At 39.8% G+C, this 27,761-nt stretch overlaps 1 long non-coding RNA gene across 2 annotated transcripts in view; it reads right to left on the reverse strand.

The window, feature by feature from the left end:
• LOC114566202 (uncharacterized) overlaps positions 1–27,761 on the reverse strand; it is a 72,912-nt gene that overhangs the window by 27,780 nt on the left and 17,371 nt on the right. Inside the window, exon 3 of one of the 2 annotated variants that reach the window (XR_003694029.1) lies at positions 19,619–20,240. The exons of the other annotated variant lie outside the window; for it this stretch is intronic. This is a non-coding gene — a long non-coding RNA (uncharacterized LOC114566202). Of the gene's footprint in view, positions 1–19,618; positions 20,241–27,761 lie in introns of those variants that run through there. 2 annotated transcript variants of the gene reach the window in all.

Consider the following 27,761-nt stretch of genomic DNA (forward strand, 5'->3'; position numbering starts at 1 on the left):
GTGTGCACATACATCTCTGAGGTGACTGCAGTGTGAGCTTGTGAGTACAGGTACGTGCTGTACTAGTGTGCACAGAGCAATGGGGCCCTGTCTAATGGATTTAATGCTGACAGTGGGGTTCAGCAAAAGGATTTGACAATCATCATGCTATAAAGCTAGTACTGGGCAAGAAATAATTATATTAAATGAATCATCCTCGAGCTAGAAACCTACTGATTCTGTAGTGGTACGTATTGTTCTGAGTCAACGACATTACTGTCGAGGCTGCATCTGCATGTAGATGCGTAGTTGCAATAATCAAGATTGTGGCTATAGCTGGGGAAAAAAAACAGTAGTGTAATGCTTGTCTTATGGCAATTGTGCGTCACCATGGTGTGTCACAACCTGCAAGCTCTATCCTCCTTCCTCAGCAAAGGCGTTCCAGGCTCTTGCAGCAGGTCATTAGTAAACCAAAAGATGTGGAAATGAGTGTGAACAAAGAGGCTTCTTTTGGAAACAAGGAGTAAATAGGAAAGCAAGTGTTTCAGGCACAATATTTTAGATGCAGGCACTAATAATCCTTCTCTCGACCAAGTCAGCGTTGTCAACATCTCAAAGCACGATCCACCCACATTACCGTTGTCCTCTAAATACAGCCAACGAGGACTCGCATCCTGGCACCATGAACTACTCCACAAGTAAAAAACACAAAACAAATATCATGATGAGAAGCATATGGCATACACTCATACAGTAGTTGTTGCTGAATATGCCCAGTAACTCAGGACTAGCTCAGAGCAGACTGGAACAAAGAATCACAGCAAGAATGAGACAAGCAAACGGCTGTCAAGGGGGACCAACCCACAAACACAATCTTACGCACCCTTCAAGATCAGTATCATTTTGAGCCTCAGTCCCGCTAGAACAATTAAGAGTGTAAGGGAAGGCTGAGCTTCTGTCTGCTCATTTTCACTAAGGATTAATTAATTCTACTATAGTCTATAAGGATTGCAGCAAGAAAATGAAGAGGCGGTGTAAATGAGAAAGACTATATATACATTTTTTTTTTTTTTTTTTATTTATATTTTTCTCACAACTTTACAACATATTTTAACAACTTTAAACTTGGGTCCCAAGTCTTTTTCCCACAAGTCTTAAACCTAAAGTTGGTTGTATTTCAAGTCAAGCTCGTGGCACACTGCCTCTCCTTTCTCCAGTCCTGTGCCCTACTATGCAAAGAGTCATGCAAGCAAAGAACGAAAGTGCAAAACCCCAGCTGGCCCCAGCACGAATCAAAAGAATGTAATCTTGTGAGGGAGGAAGTGTTAACTTTGCTCCTTTAGAAAGACATATGAAGGTCTTTGAACCTGAGCATTATTGGTACTGTTATGTTACAAGGATGTAACTTTGGGTTCAACATTGGTGGGGGTTGAGATCTCCACTCTAGAGCAAAATTGAAATTTTGAGCATGTCAAACACCTCATTTCCTCCACTCTGGTAATTTTATCTGCAGAAATTTGTGCTTTTTCTGCATCAATTCATGGTGCAAATTTTAATTATGTAAAATAAATTATTGGGATATTGGGGGGGAGAGGGAGGGGGTACATTTTGAATTTTAGTTGGTGTGGTTAGCTGATTGACAGGGATAGACTGACACATCACACGATGAGGGGGGTGTGTTGGTTGACCTGATTTAGCCAAAGCGACAGGTGTGGAGATGAGATTTATTCAGGAGAGTGTTTCAGGAAGGAGCCACAAGTGGCACGCTGACGGCTGCAAACCACACGCTTTCTACACAGAAAACACTATTGAAGAAAAAGACGCTGAAGGACTATTCTTGTTTTCACACGACTTTTGTAAATACACCTTTTAAAAACATTAATTAGAACACACCGAGGAGCGGGCTCGCGGAGAAGTCAAGGAGGCACGCTGGAAAGCCGACCCCAAGCGAAGGTCATCTCGACGAGGGAGACACCAGAGTTAGAAGGCCCGGCTTCAGAATGCAAAACCAAACAGCGGCTGGGTGAGTCAGTTTAACACAGCACAAACCCCTCTACTGTGCAATATAACCATGTGGCAATGAGGAACCCTGATGCTATAATGCAACTTGTGCACTTATGGTTAGCTCTTTTATATAGGGTTATAACCTTAGCTCTTATTCATTTATAAATCTTATGAACATCTATAGATTTTATTACTTAACTTCTACTTATATTTTTAGCTTATTTTTATATTACAATCTTGTTATTTTATTGTATGTTTTTCTAGATAGACTTACAGATTTATTGATATTTATTTAATTGTTCCAGTACTACCGAACATGCATTTTATCACTTGTTAGCGAACCCTTGGGCTGTCACAAGGTAATCTTGTTGTGCTAACGACAATAAAGTGCTTGATTCATTGATTCTCACGTTGAATGTAACACACAGGGAAAACGAGAAAGGGGGATTAATGTTGCGAGCTAGGTTAGCCTTTAGCAGTTGCGTTCTTTTGTATTACGAGCCCAGGTTAGCTTCCCTTTGCAACAATATGATTTAAATCTGATCACCTCAACCAACTGTAGTTTCATTATGAGGCGCTTTCAAAAATGTTTGAAGTCTATGCTATGTTCCAACACATGCATAACTTTCAAAGCAGATGCACTGTACAAATAAATTGCCAATTTATTTGATTCTACTAAAGGATAGAGAAGAAATATAATTTTCAGTCTATCCTCATGTGAAAAGTTCACTTGCAGTAGCTTAGTGTAGTTTTTTTTGTCTTTTGCCTTAGGCTTTTAGCAAAGTTTGCTCAACTTTCTTTCTGCTGCCTCTCTCTTTGTATCAGAAATGAAAGCAAGCGCAGACTTGGGTTTTCTCAAAGTATCATGGGATTGTCTGTGCAAGTCTTTCAAGCATCCCTCGTCATCTCCATCTCTCTCTCCTCTAAAAAAAACCCTGTGGCTTGTGTTCCGACTGTTGTACAGTAGATGTATGTATGTATATGTGTGTGTGTGTGTGTGTGTGTGTGTGTGTGTGTGTGTGTGTGTGTGTGTGTGTGTGTGTGAGTGAAGGAGTAGGCTACATAGAATTTTCAGCGAGTTCACGCTATGTGTCACTGAAATGTGACACAGCAAGAGCACAAGGTCTCATAAACATCTCATGAAGTTTTCTATCTGGGGTTTCCTCCACACCTTTTTCTTTCTGACACTTACTTCCCCCCGCCTTATCTACTATCACACAATTATATTCCAAATCAAATGGGCCAGATTTAAATTTTCAATCACTGTTGAATAAATTAGTCATTAAACTTCATATTTAGCGTAACATTTATTTCTCAATCTCAGCTGAAATGATTGATATAGATATAATACATTCTACTCTGAATGTGGCATGCTATTTTTTTCTCAAAATGCATACAGTATGAAAATATGTTTCTGCTGTATTTTCAGAACCTGCAGAGCCCCACAGGAGTGCAGGATGTTTAGACTAGCTGGTCTGTCTGTTCTTGAGGCCAGGATGCACTTTAAGGGTATAGTTTTCATTAGGACCAGATATGTTTCCCTATTTACTTTGGAATTTCATTATTTCACTGGTATTCTCTTTCTTAGGTGGTTTGGTCTTATCAGCCAAGAATTGTCCTATGGCTTAATGGAGTTCATTCAATTAAACTGTAGAATGGGCCGGCAGATGGAGTCCTACTTATTGCTCATTTTGAACTGAAGGATTTTGACGATGACAGGAATGGTAGTCTCTCCAATTAAGGAGATGAATTCATTTTAATGGCTCACTCGTTTGTGTAAAAGAAGAAACTATCAATTTCTGTCTCTATAAGTCTGTACTGTATGATTCAGTAAGAGTTGGTACTGTAGAGGCGGAAGGCAGCTTTGAGCAGGTGTAGAGTCATGTCCAGAGATACCCACACATCACACATGCACACACTTGGAGCTGTGAATCCACACACTCACAGTCAACACATGAATATTGGCATCCTGCAGATCACCCACATCATTTAAACTTTTAAACCTCCTTAAGTATCGGCATTGTTTCCATAGGAACACGTTTACCTTTTGAGCATATTTCTTGGAAAATGGAGGTAGCTCACAATGAACAACTTACTTCGCAGTAATGACTATTATGTGCATGTCTGTGTGAACTTGTGTGTGTGCATGGCAGAATGCTGAGCTAAATAGCTTATAATTAATTGCAGTAAAATGAATCTTAAAGCTACAGTTGGTAACTTTTATAAAAAAATAACCTTTTGACATATTTGCTCAAACTGTTATTACATACTGACAGTACTACATGAATCAGAAAATCTGTTTTAAAAAAAAAAAAAAATTGTCCATGAATGCAAATATGACAAAAGGTAGGCTATTTTTATAAAACTTAGATATTTAATGATTCCTGTTGGCACAGGACATCTGTAAAATAAACAATCTATCACAAATACATATTTGCTCTGTCCATTCAAATGATCAGACATGAAACACTTTGATTTTGGGGGGGAACAAATACAGAAAAATAGGCTGAACAAACAATAATATAAATATTTTCTCAGTTAGAAAGAAGACCTATGCTGAGCTCTATATAAAACCACTCAGGATATTCTGAAGCAGATTGTACGAAGTGTGCACTGCAGTCTCCACGTTCTAACACCCTTCACTTTACCAACAGTATTAATAGATTAAGCCACGTACCGTGTCTTAAGAAACTTGGTGTTTTTATTGTTCACTGTTAACTCACTTTACATCATCTTTGCTGTATCTTTTTCCTCTCCCTTTTCCCTCACACAGCCGCTATGATACCGCTCACCACTTACTCTCCTCGCTTGCTTCATCACTCAAACACTGACGTCACTCACTCGACGGACCTGCCATTCTTGCTCTCACTAATGCCTGATTTATGTTTATGTGTTCAATCTATGTTGAAACTGTCCTCTGAATTACGCTACACCATGGATGTATTAAGCGCTACCCTCATAACAACGGCCACATAAGACATGACTTGTAAGTCTGTCAGTCACGTGATTATCAGACGTTTCAGAGCATGCAGACTTTAAGAAAAGGTTGAACAAATTTTATTTTGTGGTTGAGGAGAAAAGGCGAAGAGATGGGGGCCAGATAACACCTAAGGCATCAGCAGGGGGTGGCAGGGAGAAATCCCTGCCATTGCTCGCCACCAGGAGACGTACTGGGGTTAAAGGAGCGAAACATCCGTGAATGGTGGTCCCTAGCTGACGACCCGTTGTCTGGTAGGTGTTGGATCTGTCTCCCCCAGAAGGCCTCACTTGAGCAGGTCTGTTCTCAAAGGCACCGATGGAGGTGCGTCAGGCAGTAATGCCCTGCAGGTTACTAACAAACTCTATCTCAAACTTGTAACTTAATCAATAGTTATATCACACCCATCTTAAATGTCAATGTTTACAAGGGCATACAAAATGTATTGTTAATATACATTTGTATTTTTGTTATTTATTGTTCTATTTCTTTCATTTGTACTGTTGAGCAAAGCAAAAATTCTCTTTAGTCTATTTTGAAAAGATTGTTTTTTTTGTTATTTAATTTTGTAAAATATTATTTCGTTAAGTATTGCAGATTTTTTGTTCATGTTTTTCGTGTTGTGATCGTTTAACTTTGTAAAAGCACAGCTTGAATGTGCAACATCGTCTATTTCTGACCTGCAGGCCGGACATTTCTCATCAGCGTCCTGGTTTGGCAAGTAGCCAAGACACTAATGACAAAGATATCATAAATGACTAAAATGCCTTACAACAGACTATTACAAAATATCCCCAAAACAAGTTTGGTAATCCTAAATCTGGGATTACTCCTTTCAGGGAAATGTTAAGCTTAATTTTCCATCAAAATAGTAAATGGACACTCTAGAATTTAACCAGATGTCAACCAGATGTACAGTATTGTTCTTTTGTCACATGCTCCAAAATCAAACCAAGTTTGAAGTAGACAAATTAGTTTGATGCGCCAAATTTGTGCGCTGAAAAAAAATGACATGTTGAGAATGTGAGAAAAATACATGTTTATTGGCCTATGAGTTATTGTGCAAGTTGTATAAGACAATTGTTATGTACACATCTCGACCAATGGGACCATGAGCCCTGAAATAACAGGAATTCTATTTCAAGGTGGATTTCTTGTTAAATATTTAATTATTTCGATCAAAGCCAAAGCTTGTCCTTGTTAGAACATTTCTTAGCTCCTCCCTCGAGAACAATGAAAAATCTTATTTGAAATGAGAGCGCGATACGTAAAGAGACTGACGGCCAGACACACACACAGACAGCTTGCAACTCTGTATCTGTGTTTGTGTGTATCCACATCTGTGTGTTTATTAAGTGTGGTCAGGTCGATGCCCGGGGCAAGTTATTAAGCAGGAATTCTGGTGCCTCAGGCTACTGTAAGACCTTTACTGTCTCTTAAGGCAGCTAGGGAATGTGTTAGTGTGTGTCTAGATCTTTGTACATGTGAGCAGTGGCAACTGTGTGTCATTTAATTTGTGTATGTCTGGTATACAGAGGAATGGTCACACGATACGACACAATATACGCAGGGGGAAAAAAGAGGAAGGGAGGAAGCTGCGGATAAAGAATAAAAACGAAGGATTCTCTGGAGATAGCCATGTCTTTCCTCTCAGCGTGTTTGTCCTTATCAGGTGGAGAATACTTTTTCCCCCTCACTTCACTTCAGTTTGCTGAGATTTGTGCATCATTTTTAGGCAAGTTGTGATAAGTCTCCTCTATCAGAATGTTTCTGCAACGTGTCAATTGTGTGCCAGACTGCTGTTGGCACATCAAACCTATTCTGGGGGCCTAAAGCTATGTGAACAAGTTTGAAGCACACTACAAGTGAATAGGCTTGAGGATGGATGTAGATGTGTGCCTGCATTGAAGAAGATGCACATCCGTGTGTGTGTGTGTGTGTGTGTGTGTGTGTGTGTGTGTGTGTGTGTGTGTGTGTGTGTGTGTGTGAGATCCACTGGCGTGCAGTTACGGCTGTGAAATTGTTCAGGTCAGAACTATTTACTAGACTGCTTTAAATGTTTCTGTGCCCACGACACATCATTCCATAGCTAAATGTTATTGCTGGAGAGATTACACTCCTCATATCCATATTACAAGCTGCTCTCTCACTTTTTCTGCCTCTCCATCTACCTCATATTCATTTTTGCTTCTCCATCCACCGTCTGCTTTCATATGTCTCCCTCTTTCACCACATATTGCTCTCCCTTTTTAATACTCTGCTTCTCTTGGGAAGCTGAGAGTCAGGGAAGGGCTTAAACATCAGGGTAAATGGGGTGATACTGCATTTTGACACACCACATATTTCCCCTTCAATTTCACTGCCCGCCGCGGAATGTGGGACTTTCTTCCTCCCTCACCCTTTTTCCTTATCTTCCTGTCATAATGTGTTGCAGGTGGGAAGGCATAGTGGCTGAACAGATTGCACTACCTTACAATTCCCTCATATTTTAGTACTCCTTTATTGACTGTCCTCTGTATAACTAAACAGCATACGTGGATAGGAGAAAAACAGTACAGTAAGGCACAAAGAGACAATGAGAAATTATTCCTGACAAACTGATGTTGTACTGCATGGCCAGTGAATGTCAAGTAATCTCAATTTAAGTTAAACTTAAACTCAATCTTGCATCGGCCCCAGCTTCAAATCCTAGCTATTGATCATTTGGTTTCCCCCAGTCTGGGAAGCTCATGCACAATCAAACATGCCATTACACTGGAATTTAAAAAAACTGGACAGTCCTACTGTATGACTGTTTTTGGTTTTAGTTTTCAATATAAACTTAGCACAAACAGTAAGGACATTTGTGTTTGGTAGATTATTTCTCTGTGGTAACAATGCTTTTTGGCAATGAATCTTATACTGTTGGAAAGCCTGTTTAGTTCCCCTTCAAATGGTGCCCCATTTGTAAGGAACATGCATTTGTGGGATAAGCAGCAGCGCTGAGTATGTGGGTTTCGCCCATGAAAAATTTGCTAAATCTTCGCTGCCAATGCCAAACAGCTTATTCTGCCATTGACTCGTTTGGTGTTTGGTGGATTGGATGATTGAGGTTTGAAGAAACAAGACATATTGGCAATTGAACAATTTATTCATTTCACAAACAGGAGTGTCAGTAGCGTGTGGAAGAACCATACACAGCCACAACAGCCTGGCACCTCCTCCTCATGCTGGTCACCAGCCTGGTCACACACTGCTGTGGGATGGCATCCCATTATTCAACCAGCATTTGTCGCAAGTCAGCCAACGTGGTTGTGTTAGTCATTCTGGCACGAACAGCACACCCAAGCTGATCCCACAAGTGTTCAATGGGGTTGAGGTCAGGACTGCTGGTCCCACAGCAGTGTGTGACCAGGCTGGTGACCAGCATGAGGAGGAGGTGCCAGGCTGTTGTGGCGGTGTATGGTTCTTCCACAGTTTGTGAAATGAATAAATTTGTTCAATTGCCAATATGTCTCGTTTCCTCAAGAATAAGCTGTTTGGCATTGGCAGAGAAGATTTGGCAAATTTTTCATGGGCACAACCCACATACTTAGTGCTGCTGCTGCTGCTCATCCCACAAATGCATGTTCCTTACAAATGGGGCACCATTTGAAAGGGAACTAAATAGGCTTTCCAACGGTATCAGATTAATTGCCCAAAAGCATTGTTATCAAAGAGAAATAATCTACCAAACACAAATTTCCTTACTTTTTGTGCTAAGTTTATGTAGTGTTTATACACAGAGCTATTTAACATATAATGTACTATACAGACAAATTGATGCATTTTGTGTTAGCAGTGGACTTGTTGTAACAGTGTTGGGATCCAAGCTGCTTCCTTGTTTGTTGTTTAATGATGCCTCACAGTTATCTCCTAGGTAGTCTGGCTCAATTGATGTACATTGGGATGAAGCCTAAGATCAGGCGTGTGACGGATGTGCCCGATTCCTCTCCCCTTTTGCTATGTCCGCTGTCAGTGCTCGCCACCGAACCAGGGAGTTGTGACTGGTTTAAAGAAATAAAAAACAAGCCAAAGTGTTTTTTCCCTTTTCCCAGAATAGATAGGTGGTGTTGCCAGACCATACTCCATCGCTGACACAATGCTGTGGACATATGTCTGGCAATGCAAGATCTCCTTGGTAATCAAATACATTGATTTTTGAGAAAATGTTCTAAATAAACTGTTAAACATAGCCTCCAATTTATGAGACTGCATTTTGATCTGATAAAAACACCATATTTTGCATGATATACCAATGGGATGTAAGCAACAAACCAACATTTAACATAACTACATGCATAAAATGTTTTGCCCCTGAAGCATCTGCACCATTTTGGAAGTTAACTGTAAAATTATGATTTATGATTAGATTTCAGATATTTGATAGCAAACAACTCAGATGACAAACGTTTAAAAATGATGATAAGCAGGTGATTTTGATCACTTTTTGACCACTCTGGCTTGCCTGCCTTCCTCTCGCCGCTGTTCTATCTACCTGCCTCCCTTGACTGTCTGACAGGCAGATGTTTGGGCTGTGAGGTGAGGAGGTGACTCCACTGGGAGTCCTCTACCCAGTAATTGGCTGTCACACACAGCATCCCAAAGTTGGCAAACAGATTTTTTGGCATTGGTGAGCATAGGGGGTTAAGGCCAGGGATAATATGGCAAGGTGAAGGCTTTAACTGCAGGTGTAAGTGTGTGTGCTTAACCTCTTACTAGCACTCTCTGTCTCTCTCTTACTTATCTTCCTCTTCGCCTGTCTTTATTTCACTCTCTCACTCTTACTCTCCAACCTTCTACTGAGCTTGTACTCTGTCTTGCTGTGCACACACCTTGGCATTGCTCAAGCTCTGTTTTTCTTCCAGTGGTCACTTCATAGTCATCTACTACCTTCATCTTACAATCCTCCTCGCCTTTTTTTATATTTCCCTGGCACTCGCTTAATCGCACAACATTGCTGATCTCCCCCAAGATTTTATTAAAGTTTATATATATACACATACACATATATATACACATATATACACACACACACACACACACACACACTTACCTATCAGTGGAGATGCATTGGCAACACATGTGGTGTTAGAAGTATTTCCTCTGCCAGGCCCTAAATGACTTGAATACACTGGAGGGAGAGAGCAAGGCAGGGACAGACAACGCCACCTTCATTTTTCAGTCCCTCCAGGATTTCGCGTTTGCGCCAATTTATGCGAATTCAACCAATCACTGTGACTTCGGGGCGACTCGCAATTTTGACCAATCACAACAACTTTTCCGCAAATTTGACCTATAATCGGAGTTTCCCGCGACTTCAACCAATCTCAGCAGTCCCACATGCCAGACTTTACATCAGTATAATGTGACTCTGAGTGCCACTGACCAAGCGGGAGTAAGAGAGAACTTGTTTCCGAAATTCCGATATGAAGATGAGACTCGAACATCTCACATTTACCAACAAAACGTACAGCGAAAAACCATGCAAAACATTTCAGACAGTCCTGCCAACCTGTATACATTTTAACATCAATGTAAGCTGTAACGATTTTTCACTGATAGCTGCTGCTGTTTCAATCCTGTCAGCTGTCTGCAGCGGGCGGGGGCGGGGCTGCTGTTCATACAGTTCCCCTCTGCTACTGACACACACACACAAACACGCACACAAACAAACACGGTGGATGCAGGAAAAACCTGAGATGAGACGTACACCATGACCTAAATTGAGGACAGCTATGCTCGTTATTGTAAGTGCAATGATAAGTTAAAGTCCAATAAGTACTTTATCAAACCGTATGAATGTGTGTCCCAGCCCAGGTTAGGAAACTAACTAACAATGTAAAGATCAACAAGCCACTGACATGTGGTAGAGCTGGGCAATATATCAATGTTATATCGATATTGTGATAAGAGACTAGATATCATCTTAGATTTTGGATATCGTAATATCGTAATATGGCATAAGTGTTGTCTTTTCCTGGTTTTAAAGGCTGCATTACAGTAAAGTGATGTCATTTTCTGAACTTACCAGACTGTTGTAACTGTTCTATTATTTGCCTTTACCCACTTATCCACATTACTGATGATTATTTAACAAAAATCTCATTGTGTAAATATTTTGTGAAAGCACCAATAGTCAACACTACATTATCGTTGCGATATCGATATCGAGGTATTTGGTCAAAAATATCGGGATATTTTATTTTCTCTATATCGCCCAGCCCTACATTCGGGGTGGCCTCTAGCTCACCCAGTAAGAGTGTTCGCCCCCATGTTGGCGGAGTCCTGCAGCAGCGCGGGTTCGAATCTGACCTGCTCCCCTTTGCTTCATGTCATCTCCCATTTCTCTCCCCCTTTCATGTCTATCCACTGTTACTACACAATAAAAGTGAAAAGCCCCCAAAAACAATCTTTAAAAAAAAACATTTTTTGTCTTAAATCCACCAGCCATTTTCATATTATACCAACATTTTGGTATAATAGGTTACTAGGTAAACTCAGCCCAGAGTACTTTTATTCTCACCAAAACAAGTTTCCTTTTTATTTTTAAAAGAACTGTACAAAAAAAATACTTTTTTGCAACTTTCAGTGTCTCCCGCAACTTCATTGCAACAAACATACAAAAGACATCGCAACTTTTATCGCAATTCTTTACAAAAGCTCCCGCAAAACTAGGCATTTTGGGCCGTAACAATCTAAAAAAAAAAAAGGCGGCGAAATCCTGGAGGGACTGATTTTTAGTCTCACAATGACTAACTTTCAAATCCCTTTAATTAGTACACAATGGCTCGACCACACAAATAAGTTTGTAATAAGACAGAGATGTGGCTTTGAGTCCAATTGTATAAGATTTATTTAGAGATCAGCAATTTAAACAAAATGACCAGGTTAAAAGGTTTGTGGAAAGAAATATGTCTACAGTTTATTGTAATTACAACAAATTAAAATAAAATAACAGCAATTGTCACGCTTTAAAATGTTATGCAGTTTCTGGGTAATAATTATAAAATCAAATAAAAATTATTTCTACATAATCAAAAATATCAAACAAGGTAGGCTGACAGTAGCAATACTATCCTCTACTATAACCACCCATACACCTAACAATGGCACAGTTTGGTCATCTATCACTATCCAGCTATCACTTCTTCGGCAAGTTGTACCTCAAACAGGAATATGATTTTCATTCCTATCAACCAGCAACAATAGAGTGACCCACACCCCATACTACTGTACTGTACATTGATTTATTTGTGGTGGCCCGCCACAATATTAACACTGAACTCCACATATTAATTTCCAATTTTTTTAATATGTAAAATGGGTAAAATCTTATTTCACTGTAGAGCTGGGTACAGAGTAGAGCCGCGTGGGACTGTTTTCTTCATCCCGCTCTCGCCGAATTTCTGACCATTACCGCCCACACCCGCAACGTGTGTGTTACGCTCCTGCCCTCACCTGCAAAACTCAGAGAATTTATGCCTGCACAATAAGAGAGATGCATTGATTTTGTGTCTTCTCCTGTCCCGCATGAAAACACGTCATTTTATAGGCTATTAATAATAATAACGTCATTCAGGATGTGCGCGTTGCAGTTCCGCCTGGTGTATCCACGCAGGGCAGTGACTATGTTGGCTCCACGGTCAGAAGTGACACATCTATTCCAAATTCACTGAGTTTCTGGAACAGCAGGCTCCTGATATTCTCCCGTTTTTTATACACCACTCTCAAAGGGAGCCGCGAATAACACCCTAAAAAATGAGGTCGAAGTTGTTGTTTGTATAATGGATGGTGCCGGATATGAATGAAGTTTTATGGTAATCCTCCGTCCATATATCTGTTGTGATGGCACATCCATATGTTTTGATGATGGGCTTTATCTCTGCTGCCACTGACGCCTGCAGTGCTTGTGCTCGCCCGTCTACATGTCTGGATATAGTGGTTGGATGAGGTAAAACCTCTTTTACATCAAATTTGCCATATTTAGCGGCAACATTAACAAAGTTTTGCAATGTCAACAAAGCCTTTCCAGGCGACGGAGTCATATGGCCGTATGTCTAGACAGCACACTTCCACACATTTCTCAGTAGTTTCTTGTTTAATGTGTGTAGAGAGATGTTGTTAATCTTTGAAAAGCAGCTTTCTTTGACCGGGGAGAACAGAGAAGGTGTGTTGCCTCAACCCAGAGGTGCCGGATTTGCGTCCGTTGTAGACTAGTATTTTTGCGCATTTGTCACAACGAACAAAGTCCAGTTTGTTTCCATCTTTGTCACAAACAATTGAGAAACTTGTCCAAATGTCAGACTTGCCTTGCTTTGTTTTTCTGTTGTAAAGACCTCATTTGAGGTTCTTTTCCACATCATTTATTGACTCCAACCTGTCGCTAGGCTACATCCAGATCCCGCAGTTGTTTTTTTAGCCGCTCGTTCCCACCCGCAGCAAAGTGAGCTTTCAAACCACTCGCTCCCGCAAGATTTGTGTTGGGTCACGCAGGACCCGGCGGGACACAATCCCAATGCAGCCCTCTAGTACAGAGCTTTGATTGGCACATCCCTCCTTGTCCCTACAAACACATTCGGACCCCTCTGTGAATAGCCCGCAACCGCCTCTTCTCCGTGCATGACTGCTTGATCTCAGTCTCTGGCTTTACCGTATACAGTATCTACAGCAATGACTTTCACAAGTTCACCTGGAACTCCCAAAACGCCAGGAAATCTGTTTCTGCGGTTTCTTCTTTTTCACATAGAGCCCAACGTTAGCTACGATAGCTGACATTAGATATTGTTAGCGCTTGTTACAGCAGACCTCTGACCAGCTGAACTTTAGTTTAGTTAAAGTTATTAACCAGACCGGTTCGATGTGAGAAAACAACAGTTGAGAGAAACAGACTTAACATATTTGCTGTCACGGAGTTCCAGTTGAACTCATGGAAGACATTTCCATATGCTATAGCTGGAAGATTTTTATTTTTCCAAAATTAGGCCCCTATTTCCTTTATCATAAATATGTATCAGATTTTATCCCCCTTTCTCCCAATTTGGTAGCCAATTACACCCAACCTATTATCCAGTAGCAATGGACAGATGGAATGTGACCCTAACCCTAGGGTCTAATTTTAAGAAAAATTATAGGGCTGTGGGACCAATGGGCTGTGGGAAGATAGGGCTGACCCCCTTCAGAGCAGCGGGCTGCGGGCCCAGAAGACTCACATTTTCTCCAGATTACATGTAAATCATGCTTTCCTTGAAAACTCTCCTTAACTCCCCCCCAACAGTGACAGAAATGAAATTTTAAACTGAAAAGAAAAAAAAGACACTAAAAAAAGAATACTCTACAGACATGAACATCCAACGCTGCAGCTAACCTTACCCTGGGTTGAACTGCAAATGCACCGTATAACACTGTAGTACACTAAGTAGCTAAATTCCTAACGCCCACTCACTTTCCCAATTTATTTTAATCTCCTCTGAAAGTGTCCTCTCCTAACCTCCTTACTGAGGGGTAAATATCTATGATTTCACACAAACTGTACAACACTAATCCGCCACAAGCTCAACCAGTTTTTAACAGTAACTGGATAGTTCACAGCTGCTACCTCAATCCTATTTGTTAGAAGAAACTGAAAAGATTCACCTGAGCAGACCACAATGACACTGTCCATTCAGGTTGATCTCTAATTAATGTGTGAAATGTCCTGTGACAGCTGCTCATGCTGGTTTTGTATGTTAAATTTAAATTGGAAAATTAACAAGTAAAAGTGTACAAGTGTTTGTCAATGTTGGACAGCTACATGTTGCATCCACACATAATATGAGAAAAAGCAAAAACCAACCCATAATTAAGAGAGAGAAAAAAGCACTGCGGGCGTCTAACCGAAATGTGTGCACTTTGCTTAAAGCATTAACTTGTGACAGTCTCTTACATTTTTCAGTAATAAAGGCTGCTGAGGCTGAGACATGACTCTGAAAAGCATCAAGAATCACATTCAAGTTCCTGTCCCATGTGGTGCTCCTCAGACCTCAAGAGACTAAATAAGTACATTGGTTGCTTTAGGCTTAGCTCCACAAACAAGAATCCGTTTTTATCATTATTGCGATGCAGAAAATTACAGTTAATTAGTGATCAACAAGGGCTCAGACTGCCAGGGGACAATAATATTTAAAGCCATACTTGTGATATTATATATCAGCTTGTAGTTTGCGGTGGTAGGTTGGCATATTCAGCTTATAACTAACAAGTGCAGTGTTGTATCTGTGTTGCGCAAATTTAAAAGTGTAACTACTAGTGGCAGATGAGACAGTCAGTATATGGACACTTTTCTACTTCTGCAGAACAGCTTGCGCAGAGCCGCAGAGATGGTTTGCGGGGCTTGCAGAGAGCTCCAGAGACAACGCTGCAAAGGTGCCCACACAGAAAGCATAGGTGCACAGCCGCAGTATAATGTATAGTATACATTAAGCTACAGGGCAATTGTCTTTATCATTAAAATAAACTATCACGTTCCTTTGAATTGCACTTTATGAGGCCATCCACCATGACCCTCTCCCTGAGACTTTTGTGTTCGCAGAACAATACATGCTACTTCCTACTTTGCAACAGAACATGTAATCTCATATATAGCTTTCAGTTGTTTGAATATATGACCAATGCTGCTTGGAGAGAACAGCCTTTGATATCATATCTTATCCATGAGGAAATTAAAAATGTTAGAGCTTCCTGGATTTTCAAAGTTTCAAAACAAACGTTTGCACTGGTGATAAACATTAATGTTTACTCCTATCAAACTGGAAGCTAGGGAGTCTTTCAACTGCATTCCTACTGGTGGCATCACCATGGCGTAGAGATCCCTAGTAGATCCACAAGAGTTCCGGGACTTTCGTAGGCAACAAGAAGCCAGCTGCCGTTAGTTGTGATTGGATTTCATGCAGCTCTGCTCATTCTATTGTGTTGAATTTCTTAGAAAAGGCTCCCCTTTTCCTCACACCTTGGTGTCCAGACAGGAGCAAAATCTCTTTTGATTTTTTACACAGCTCCTGTGTCCAGACTGGCAGGCTGTCTGCTGCTTCAGGGCTGTTGAAATAAGGTTTCATGGATAAAGACTAAAGATGATTAGAGGTTGTGTCAATGGAACGGTGTGACAAAAATCTGAAATGGTGTGAAATATGTCTCAGTAGCTTTCAAAAACACTTAATACACTCATCTCTTCACAAGGGCAAGTACAAAAGGACTTTACTGGACTATGTCAAGGTAGACATGGGCCAATAGCAGCAACACAGAACATTTGAGACACTTTTAAAATAATTCATGGTAAGAGGTTAATACTTAATGAATAAGACCTCTTTTATTATTCATTTTGGGTACATCCATCAGTGTTTGTGAGAATGAAAAACTCCGAAAGCCAGAACAAACAGCACTAAAGCTTGAGCCAGTAAATAAATCAAGCTGTTCTAAAGAGAATGAACTGGCAGCTTTTCCCAATGTCTTCTCTGTCTGTTTACATCTTGAGAACAATACAGGTTCAGGTATTAGTGTTTAGTAAAGGTGACTGAAAGCACCCAGAAGGACTGTCTAAGGTTATGGTTAGATTTTCTCGTTCAGAGCAGATAGTACTAAAAATCACTGTCTGCAGTAGCCACAGATTTTAAGTAATAGTGTTTTGGATTTCAAGATTGTTTTTTTCCCCAAAACTGTTGATTGAAAAGCCCTATAATGGGTGAAATGAATCATTAAGCTTAGCGTTACTCCACTTAGTGAAACCAGCCCACTATTGAAGTGTCCATTTTTGTCAAATCTGGCAACACTAATTCCTAGCCGAGCTCTAATTACAATTGTGGCCAAGCTTCTGTTTCCTACTTTGCTTTTTCTACATTTTATGCAGCGTCCTTTTATTTGTCTCAGACGTTGAGCTGCATTCTGTTGAGCACCACAGCAAGAATTTTTTTCTGTGATCAAGCAAAGGTTATTTACATGGCTAGATGAAAGGAAGACATTTGAACTGGTTCGAAAGCAGCAAAGGAGCCAGCAGTAGACTGTATCAATATGAGAATCCTTTAGCCTGAGGGTGTTCTTGAAACATGAATGCACCCAAATGGTAGCGCAGTGTTCAAGTGTGAGATAACCTGATGCATGAGATTGAAGGAGGAAAAATGAGAGAATGTTTAAAATGAGAACGTAAAAGTGTGAATTTGTCTTTGATCCCAATATGTTTTCTTGGTATCATTGGATGTGAATGCACTTATCTTGGATAAAAGACACACACACACACACACACACACACACACACACACACACACACACACACACACACACACACACACACACACACACACACACACACACACACACACACACACACACACACACACACACACACACACACACACACACACACACACACACACACACACACACACTTTTCCACAGAGAGTGCACAATGGAGATTTAACTTTACATCCCTGTATAAACCTCAACATTCAAAAGGTTATAAGTTAATAATGAATACAGGGTATGTAAATGTGGTAGGGTTTGTGGATCATACTGTAGGTGACTATGAGGAGTGCCAGGAGCCCTCGACTGCACGCAGCTGCTAACAGTTCACAAGCACCAAGGCTCCGAGGAATTGTGCCTCTGCCTGAGATATAAACTGAGATATATTTTCTACTGTCTCTCCGCAAAAGAACATCATCCTTAGAAGTTGCTCTGGGTGTACATGCAGGGTGTTGGGAGAGCTGGTCTCATCCCTGAGAGAAAATTAAATTAGTATGCTTTTCATTGTTGCAAAGGAAAGCAAAGATAAGGAGTGTGCATCATCTTTGATAACAATTGTGATTCTTTTCACTCTCTTTCCACCTTCTCCCCAACAAGGACAGGGAAAAAGAAAGACAAAAAATAAGTTTTCGATTATTTAACTCAAAAAGATGGATATTCACAGACATTTCGCTTTTTAAAAAGGAAGTGTGTGTAAGTTTACTGACTCCCAAGAAATGACAAGGACAAGAAATGTAAACAGTGATGAACTGGCAAGAATAAAACATCCAGTATGTGTTAGCTACAAACTCTACATGTGGGAAAGAGACTACAGTGGAGAAGATATTACTGCTTCACCAGATTCTGAATATCCATCCATATAGTACACGATGATCCCCTGATTGCCTGCATGGAGTGTCCACAGATCATCCAAGTGGCTGCAGCCAGGTGTGCCCTGAATTGCATAATTCATTTCATGAATTATCCATCTGGGATGTGCTTGTTTTATTCATATTTGTGAACATTTTATGCATATTTGTTTTAGGTTTCATGTTAAAAAAATATAAATGTGTGTGTGTGTGTATATATATAGAGATAGATAGATAGATAGATAGATAGATAGATAGATAGATAGATAGAATAATAGGTATTATACAGTTTAGAAAAAGGCTCTAGAAAATAAACATTTGAAATTATATTTATCCCAAAATAACCATTTTGATTAAAAAAAAAAAGGGTGCTGTGATGGTAGATTGAAGCAAATACCAGGAAAATGTGTTTTATTGAATTTCTGTCCTCCCAAAACAACAACATCAGTCATTTCTGCAAAATACCCAATTATGACATAAGTTCAAGTGCCAAACCCCTATAGCTGCCTATAGAATTATGACTGCCCGCAAAGAGCAAAACGAGTGTGTGACTTTAAAGAGCCATAAAGTCCATAGAGAGAGGAGGCTGAGGTGGATGGATGAGTCAAGAAAACATTTTAACACCAGAGATTGGTGTTCGCTTCCTGCTTCCTGTAAACATTGATTGTGTAACCATGGCTGCAGTCATTTCCTAACCTTAACCAAGAAGTTATTATTTCAACTATTACGATAAAAGTGTTGTCACTTGGGATGTTGTGACTGATCCTACTTTTTCAGTCCTGATACAGACACCTGGGCTTTGGGCATTGGCCGATACCCACTACATCCAATACAGTTTAATTAATAAGCATTATGCCTCACAGTGTGGAAGTGATCATACTTTTAAGTATAATGCAACATCAGGCTTGACTAACCATTGCTAGCTTTGTTAAACAAAAGGAAACAAATAAATGTACATATAAGTCCTGCATCACATATAAAATCCTCGCCTACAAATCCCTCCATGCCCTGGCCCCACTGTACCTCCTCCAACCTCCTCCATCCATACACCCCAGCCCAAAACCTGCAGTCCTTAGACGTTGGCCTGCTCTCCATTCCCCACACCAGACTCTTTACCTTTGGAGACAGAGCCTTAAGTGTTGTAAATAAGTTATTAATAATAATAATAATAATAATAATAATAATAATAATAATAATAATATATATACATTTACTGATTTTTGTATTTATTATTAAAATAATCATGCACCAGTAACTTGGTAAAAGAAATTCAATCTTTTAACCTTTTAAATGCAACAACAAATTGGTCAAAACTTAAGCAGGAATTATAATTACAGTATAAAACAATACAACTGCATAAAATGAGAACAGCATGTAAACATTACATCACTATTAAGTCACAAAGTAGTGCACACAGGGGTCAAAATTATTTGTAAATGTTAAGTGCAAATATGAATTTAAATTTAAATATAAAATATAGCAGCTGGAACTGAGAAATATAGAAGTTAAATCACAATTGGGGTGACACCACATTCCAAATAACAAAAAACATTTCAAATTGGAATTTTTATTCCAATAAAAAATATATAGCAGAAAAAACTGAAAATTAATTAAGACACAAGTCAAACAAACAAGAGAAAGGAAGAGCCACACAGCCCTTTTGTCTTCTACCCAGTAGGAGGTGACACAGGTCACCCATTGTTTCCAATACCGGTATCGGAACATCTCTAGTTCTTTCTCATAAAAACAAGCATTTCTGCTCTCTCTGCTGTAAGTCTGTTCCTCTTTTCATCAACATCAACAATCTCTTGCTTGCTACAGTAGTGCAGGGGGCACAGAGGAATTTTGAAGCAGTGGCTACAAGGCCAGGAAACCAAAGTCTGTTGACTCCCCAGTTCTGGAATGGGTTGTCTGAGCAAGAACTGTTTGCTCTATCAAATATGCTTGCACTTGGACAAGAGTGCTTGAGCTGCTTGCTGCACCAGGATCCAAATGCTTTTATAAAGCTGCTCTTGCTTTTTGTGCTTCTGCTAGGTGCTAAGCTGCTTCCACACAAGGGGCCTTTTCTGCTGGCTCTGATGCTCCAACTGTGGCCCTCCTCAATTATTCCTGGGTCAGTGCATCTTTTGCACGCTTGACAGCATCTACGCTTGTAAAGCAGAGTCACAGTCAAATTTGCCACAGTTTCATAATGAACCAAAAATATTTTTACACTTATAAAAAAATAAAACATCTCTAACGTGTTTCGGATTGTTCAGTCCATCCAGGAATTCGCGATCGCAACAATTTACGCAAATTCAACCAATCACCAGTGGATTGAGTGTGACTCAAAATTTTGACCAATCACCGCAACTTTACAGCAAATTTGACCTATAACCAGATTTCCCTGCGACTTCAACCAATCACATCAGTCCCACGTGCCACACTTTGCGTCAGTATGTGATGCTGAGAGCCAACGACCAACATGACGTAACACACGTACGTCGCCGAATTCATTTCATTGTTTCTGATATGAAGACGAGACATGTGTGACTCGAACATCTCACATTTACCAACAAAACATACAGCGAAAAACATTTCAGACCGACCTGCCAACTTGTATACATTTTAACATCAATGTACGCTGTAACGATTTTTCACTGAAAACTGCTGCTGTTTCAATCCTGTAGGCTCTCTGCAGCGGGCGGGGCTGCTGCTCAGTTCCCCCGGCGACAGACGTGTGCATACACAGAAACCCACACAGTGGATGCAGGAAAAACGAGATGAGACGTACACGATGACCTAAATTGAACTACGCTCGTTATTCTAAGTGCAATGATAAGTTAAAGTCCAATAAGTACACACAAAAGAAGACATATGTCGCTCTCTACGGAAGAACTGGGATTTATAGAAAGCAAACTTGATGGCAAAAGAGGCGGTCCTCTAGGGACACTCTGACCTAGGCGTACGCACAGAAACGGGTGAAATGAGAAACGGCGACACTGACGGCAGATGGATGAAACACATAAAACTGTGTGAATCTGAGACCATTGTGTAAAACAAATCAAAATAGTCCCTTTATTGATTATATGAAGAATTCACAAAGCCATTCTTACAATTAATATCCTACACAAACACCTCTTTGATCCATCTGCGGTGAGAGACAAAATAAAACAAGATACTGTCGTACATCCAAAAAAAGATATATTTGCAAAGAAAACTCAAATGTTCTGTAATTATATTGGCATGTTATGGAATTCATTCTCATGAATAATACAATAAACAGGACAAATAGACTGATGCTGTTATAATGTATTTTGAAGGCAGGAAGGCATGTTACTCCCACTGGACTTTCAGCATTGCACCAGAGAGCAAAATCACCCTGTTGCATCATCGAAAGTAGCAGCAACAACTTACTTTTGCCTGTAGGTCCGGAATTGGGCCTGCATGTGGGAAAAAAAATAATAATCAAAATGTTTTGTGAAAAAGGCAGGAGTGTTTGTTCCAAGCGGTTGTATATCACTCCCACTGCTTTTGGCTTACAGTCTTTGATTTGTCATACACTGGTGTCAAAAGAGGGAAAGTAAAAATAAGGATGATGCTATTTGTCTGCCTAGCCAGTCTTCTTTTACAGCCTCTCTGTTCCAGATTACATCAGGACTCAGTCAGTATGTGGAGCCGTCTATCTCCCAAACTGTAGCTGCCGGGTCATTCGTTCTTCATCAAGTACCTTACTTCCTCAGCTGGATTAAAATGTACAACATGTCATCATCATGGAGAAAATAAGACATGCTTTTAGGGTGTAACTTTCTTCTTTCTTCTTAAGTCAATAAATCTTTATAAGGAGGAAACTTTTCTTTGTAAACAGCCCTCAACAGTCCTGATGATGATGATGATGATGATGATGATGATGATGATGATATGAATAAATAGTTACAGTTACAGTGAAAAGTTCCCTTGTTTAATTCAATGTTGTGTGCATAAATTTAGTTTTTGTAGAGCAGAACCACTCAAATATTTTCTGAACTCAAAAAGATTTTGGCCTTATGGGAAGTTTAACTCTTTATATTTGTTGGATCTCTAATTGCAATAATACATTATTTACTTGAAAGCTGCCAGCTCTGGAAAAGTTAGTTTTAGTTTTGAAGTCAAGTAATAGTGACAGTTTCAGGGTGACAAGCCCTGCTTTCAAAAACAAAACAAAAACACCTTTGTTGTTGTTGTTTATAGGGTAACAAATTGTATCAATATGCCTCACAGGAATGAGGCTGATTCATTCCGATGGGACATCCCCCTGATCTTTTTTATCTAAACCTATTCAGATTTTGACCTTAACTGTACATGAGGGTGGTGCTATCTGATCTTTACAACAAATGTACTCTTGTCCAAAATCACAGAATGCACTGTCATTATCACAGATGCCATCTTTTTCACTTATCTCTAATGTGGAAAAATCATATCTCAATGCATCTTAATGCTTCACAAATCTGGGCTGACATTTATGTTAGGTGGGTACATTTCTTCTGATACATGTGAATCAGAGAGCAAGTCAAACTAACCATTGTAGGATTCTCGTAGGGTACAGATTTGATCATTGGCAAATTATGAAAGATGTTTTATCAATATTAATAAAGGTATGAATATGTTATTAATAACTTTATCAAATCGGCAAACAATCAAAACGGGGCACCACCCTGCAAGTCAGGGACCAATAATCAAACTGTGGAACAGTCTCATTTCTGTGGTAATCCTTTAAAAAGGAAATAAAGGAAGGGGTGAATCCAAGCACGGACCTGATCGACCAGCAATTATTACAACAAGTACACAAATAATCACAAGCAACTGCTAATTAAGTATAATAAGATTTATTAACGTCACAATTATCAGTAGCTAATCAATAATCCTTCAATAATAAATTTATATATCTTTTACAATATCACAACCAAAACAAAGCAAAAACAAAGCAGCATGGACACGTCTGTGTCTGTGTGTGTGTGTGTGTGTGAGTGTGTGTGTGAGAGAGAGTGTGTGAAAAAGGAGGGGCGGTGTCAAAATGTAGTTCTAACACAAAACAACTCCAAAAATGACTACTCCTGTGAGCTGCTGGACCACACGTGTAGTTAGGACAGACTGAGACTTTTGACTTACTGAGGGAAATTTTGGTCATTATAACCACTCCAGTGGCTAACAGCTGATTTCGCGATTCTATTGCAGACAGTAACTAAAACTCCATGAAAGGAGTGACTTAGCAGGTAGCGCTTACAGTTATACCCAGCTACTTAACACAACCTAATCAACCGTATCGTGATCACTGATACATTCACAGAACAGATTAATAATCACATATGGACCAGTACATGATTAAATCAGATCACCTTAATGGCAACAAGTGGTAGCAAACCCTTTGCTCATTAATAAACACACTACTTATCTCTGCCCAGACGTAAGCCTTCTCATGGTGTGTTCAGTCCGTTTGTTTCTGTCCATAGATTTCCACAGAAATGAAACAGAACGAATCCCTTGGCGCTCGTCAGCAGCCACGGAGAAACTTCCTCCAAAAAGGCAGAAAGGGGAAAGTTTAGTCGACTTTGAGAAGAAAAACGTTGTTTCCTTCTCACTGCAGATATGAAAACACTGGTGCGTTTTCAAGGATCCACCGAAATAAAATCCACTTTCTCCAGAAAATGGAAGTTCAGCACAAGCGCTTGTGTGCTCCCCTCAGCAACGGAGTTGCAATGGAAGACGAGGGAGTTTCCTAGGATCAGGTTATTTATAGGTTAAGACTGCATGCTGTGTTTATGGTCCCACTGAACCAATAGGAAGACTCGAAACTCTTGAAAGGGTGAAGACTACAATCTTGTAGTTCTTTGACTTCCTGCCAGTTGTGAGGCGTTTCCCTTCTGGCTGGCACTTTCGCACGCCTTTTGGTTAAATCAGGTTTAACCAGCTTCTTGGTCCCCAACACCATCAAGATATTTCCAACGCACATACTGTATATTCTAAATCTAATCTAAAATATAAGTGGTAAACATCAAAGTACTACATCATTGGTCATTTGTTGCTATAAATCAGAGTAATAGGCCTGGCAACAGACTGAGCAGGTGAAGCAGAATGTCTTTCTAGATTCACCATGTTGCAACAATCACAAAGAGAGATCCATTGAAGAGGAAACAAACATTTCCATTTTTTCACTGACACAAGCATGATGAAATGCTGCCGCAGGAGATGTTACATTTTGAAAATGTGTAATGTTCACTCACTTGTTAGCTTGAAAGACTACATGCCCACACACCCAGCTTGGATTGAAAGCAACAAGGCCACCCTCTGTATCTAGGCTTTCAAACTTAATTCTGGGAAATACAAGAAATCATAAAACAGGTGAAGAAGAATTAGACAAGGCAAGCTGAGGGGAAAGTGGGGATGCAAAACCTAAATTTCAACACAAAATAACTCTTGAAAGGCACTAAACATAATGTATATCCTGATTATAACAATATCCACCCAGTCTGTAAACCTATAACTGATAACTATTCACCCATAGCAACATTACAGCATGTGACAATTCTCCCTAAACAAGCCATACAGAAAGTGGATTTGTAATCAGAGAAGAGCTTAGTATTTCAATTGTAAAGAATTCTGCCAGCAGTTCTGCTTATAAATGCGGAGATTTTGTTTCCAAGGTACAACTCAATATTATTACTGCTGTGTGTATGCTTTAATTTTTTCTTAAAGGAGCAGTGTCTAGGTAATTTTAAGAGCCAGAACTTTCTGAGTAGTCGTCATTGTGAACTGTTTGGAAAAGGACAGGCACTTTCAAAAAAATACCTGGCAGGTGATTGGATGAACCATCAGTCTATCACGTCCGCCATTGTTGTTTTGAACAAACAGTCGCGGCCGTCAAACACCAATGGTCACACATACCCAAACCACTACTGTAGCTTCCCGTAGCTCCTCACCGGACGCTAATTTGTTTGGTAAGCTAATAGGTCAGACACAAACGCATTACTTGAAGACAGATGGAGAATCGCAGGATCACATTTCACACAATTCCCTGAGATCTTGTGATATTGTGTAGTGGCAACCAACTGAATACCCTTTCCCTCACCCATCACTTCCCAGGCTTGTAGTAGAACCTACGCAAAAGCCAGTGTTTGGTTTGGCTGTCCTGAGGGCTATTTCCCAAAACCAAGATAAGGGATTTAGACAGAATTTCCCTGTTATCCTGGCTCAATTTCGCCTTGACTCAGTTTCACAAAAACAGAGGCACCTAAGTTACCATGGAGATTTATTCTTTACAGCTAGCCTGCTCCTGACCAGGCTAACAGCCAGGATGTATTAATCCTGGAGCCTTTTCTGTTCACTCAGCAGTGGTTTTACCCTATTGTTATCAGCCTGCATTAAAATACATGTGTATTGCTGTTCATTTAAGTACTGTTATTTAAAGATGTGACCTTTATTTTATTATTCATGTGAGTCATGGTTACGGTTATATTGCTGTATGAAGACTGCTGTTCATATTGTTGTTAGAAGTTTGATGAATATATTACGGCAGTTGTTGAGATAATTAGAAAAGGCTGATAAAGTTGCCAAATGTGTTTTAAATGAAGTGCAATATATAAAGTGTTGTACATGTGTGTTTCTATTGTGGACCAATGCACCTTAAATTATTTAAGTTGATTAATTTTTTTTGTATTCTTTAACAATAAAAGATTCAATAAATTTGTGTTGTCCAGTAAACTGAGACTATAATTTGGGAGGATTGTACAATTATAAAAACTTATCCTAATTGTACAATCCTCCTTAATTATAGTCTTACTTCACTGAACCAATAACTATATAGTGTAGACTACTGTACATTCATGTAACAACAGGGAGAGGACACCACAATAGTTTTTGACCTTATATTTTGCTGGGGGGAAATAACTGTACTCTGTTCATTTTTATAGTGTGCATTATCACTTCATTATCTTTATTGTTTCTAGATTTTAGAGTCCTATTTCTTCGGTCTCTTTCTTATCTATCTATCTATCTATCTATCTATCTATCTATCTATCTATCTATCTATCCAATCCGCTAACCAGTATTATCAGCCAGCGGTAGCCCTAATTCTGTTAGCCGCTCGCTAATGCTTTTTTTTCTCTTGGATCCTTCTTTTGGAATATGGTCCGGGAACCTGAAATGGTGACTTTTATTCCTAAATTCTCGTTACACAAATGGCAAATATCCTTTACCGACATGTTGCTTGCATGCTGAGCTTACGAGCTATGTTTTGCCTGCAGCAGCAGGGGCGGGCTTGTGGTTGTATTTTCATACGCTTCGTGGATCTGATTGGTTGATTTGGCCCGTCTATCACCAACATAGGTGATAGACAGATGGTTCATCCAATCAAATAACCAGTATTCCGCCCCTTACCAAAAGTTCTCCAACGGAAAGTTCCCAGATGGATATGTCGAGCAAATGCGAAGCAATCCATCTGGCGGAGTCAGGTTATGTAACAATACTCCTGGACAGAAAAGGGGGTGAACAATGTCCCAAATGACAAAAACAGTAAAAAATAAAAAACGATACAAACAACACAGTCCTAAAACCGTATGCTGATATACATAGTCAATATAGTGTGCAGTAACTTCTAAATAATTTGGATTACTCACTGATGTCCAGTGATCACCGGTTAATGAGACAGCGTTTGCAGCATCTTGCAGAAGTCCCAGTTGGGCTGCTTTTTAGAACACAAGGTTCAATGCATTGACCTTTACACAGCCCAATTTCACAACAACCTATTTGTCAATATAAATGCTTCATATTGGATACTGGATAATGCACATTCTTGCACACTGTATTTTAGCTAACAGTATTACTTTTGACAGAAGGTAGACATGAAGGTTCAACCTAGTCATCATCAATGATCAATTTTGTACTGAACTTCTATCCTTGATGGAGTTTTTTTCCGTTTGCTAAAAAATGTATGTGGCTACAGGAACAAGCTTTAAACAGGACACATACTAAATAAAGACAATCCTGAGTGTTATTTTGGCTGAAGTACTTATAAATTACATAAACGTAATAAAAGTACAGTTTGTTAATTATTTTGTTAATGTGAGCAGTTGTTTTAGGACTGTGTGTTTGTGTGCTTTTCCACTTCCACTAATGGCCCTACTGTAATGGTCCTGCACACTGAGAAATGGACTCGGAAGCAGAGCAATTGAAAGCAATCACTCGTTTACTAGGTAAGAGTTTGGCAACAGGTAATCAGTCTGCAAGGGCATACTGAGCAGGAAAGGGGCAGGCAGGAGAAATTGGGAACAGGTGGTGGTCAGGAAAAGGCAGGCAAGAATCAGGAACGAAGGCTGGAACGCTAAGACTGGGTAGTACATTAGACGATCGGGCAAATGACTGGGGAAGGAGGGCTGGTATATAGTATTTGCAGGGGAGATAATGAGGGAATGGGAAACGGACTGGGATTGGCCGGTACACGCTGAGGGCGACTTCAGGACAGGAATGGCAGTTATCAGAAGTGAGAGGCGACATTAATGATTGGAATACAGGAAAAAGAGCAAAAGATTTGCAAAATGACAAAACAGGAGTAGCAGATGTGACACCTACAGCATTGGTCTGCATTGGGAATAGAAAACAGTCATGTTGACAGCATTATTTCCATGAAAACTGTGAGAGACGATTATCGGTTG

The sequence above is a fragment of the Perca flavescens genome, chromosome 13 (assembly GCF_004354835.1).
Source record: "Perca flavescens isolate YP-PL-M2 chromosome 13, PFLA_1.0, whole genome shotgun sequence".
Classification (NCBI taxonomy): Eukaryota; Metazoa; Chordata; class Actinopteri; order Perciformes; family Percidae; genus Perca; species Perca flavescens.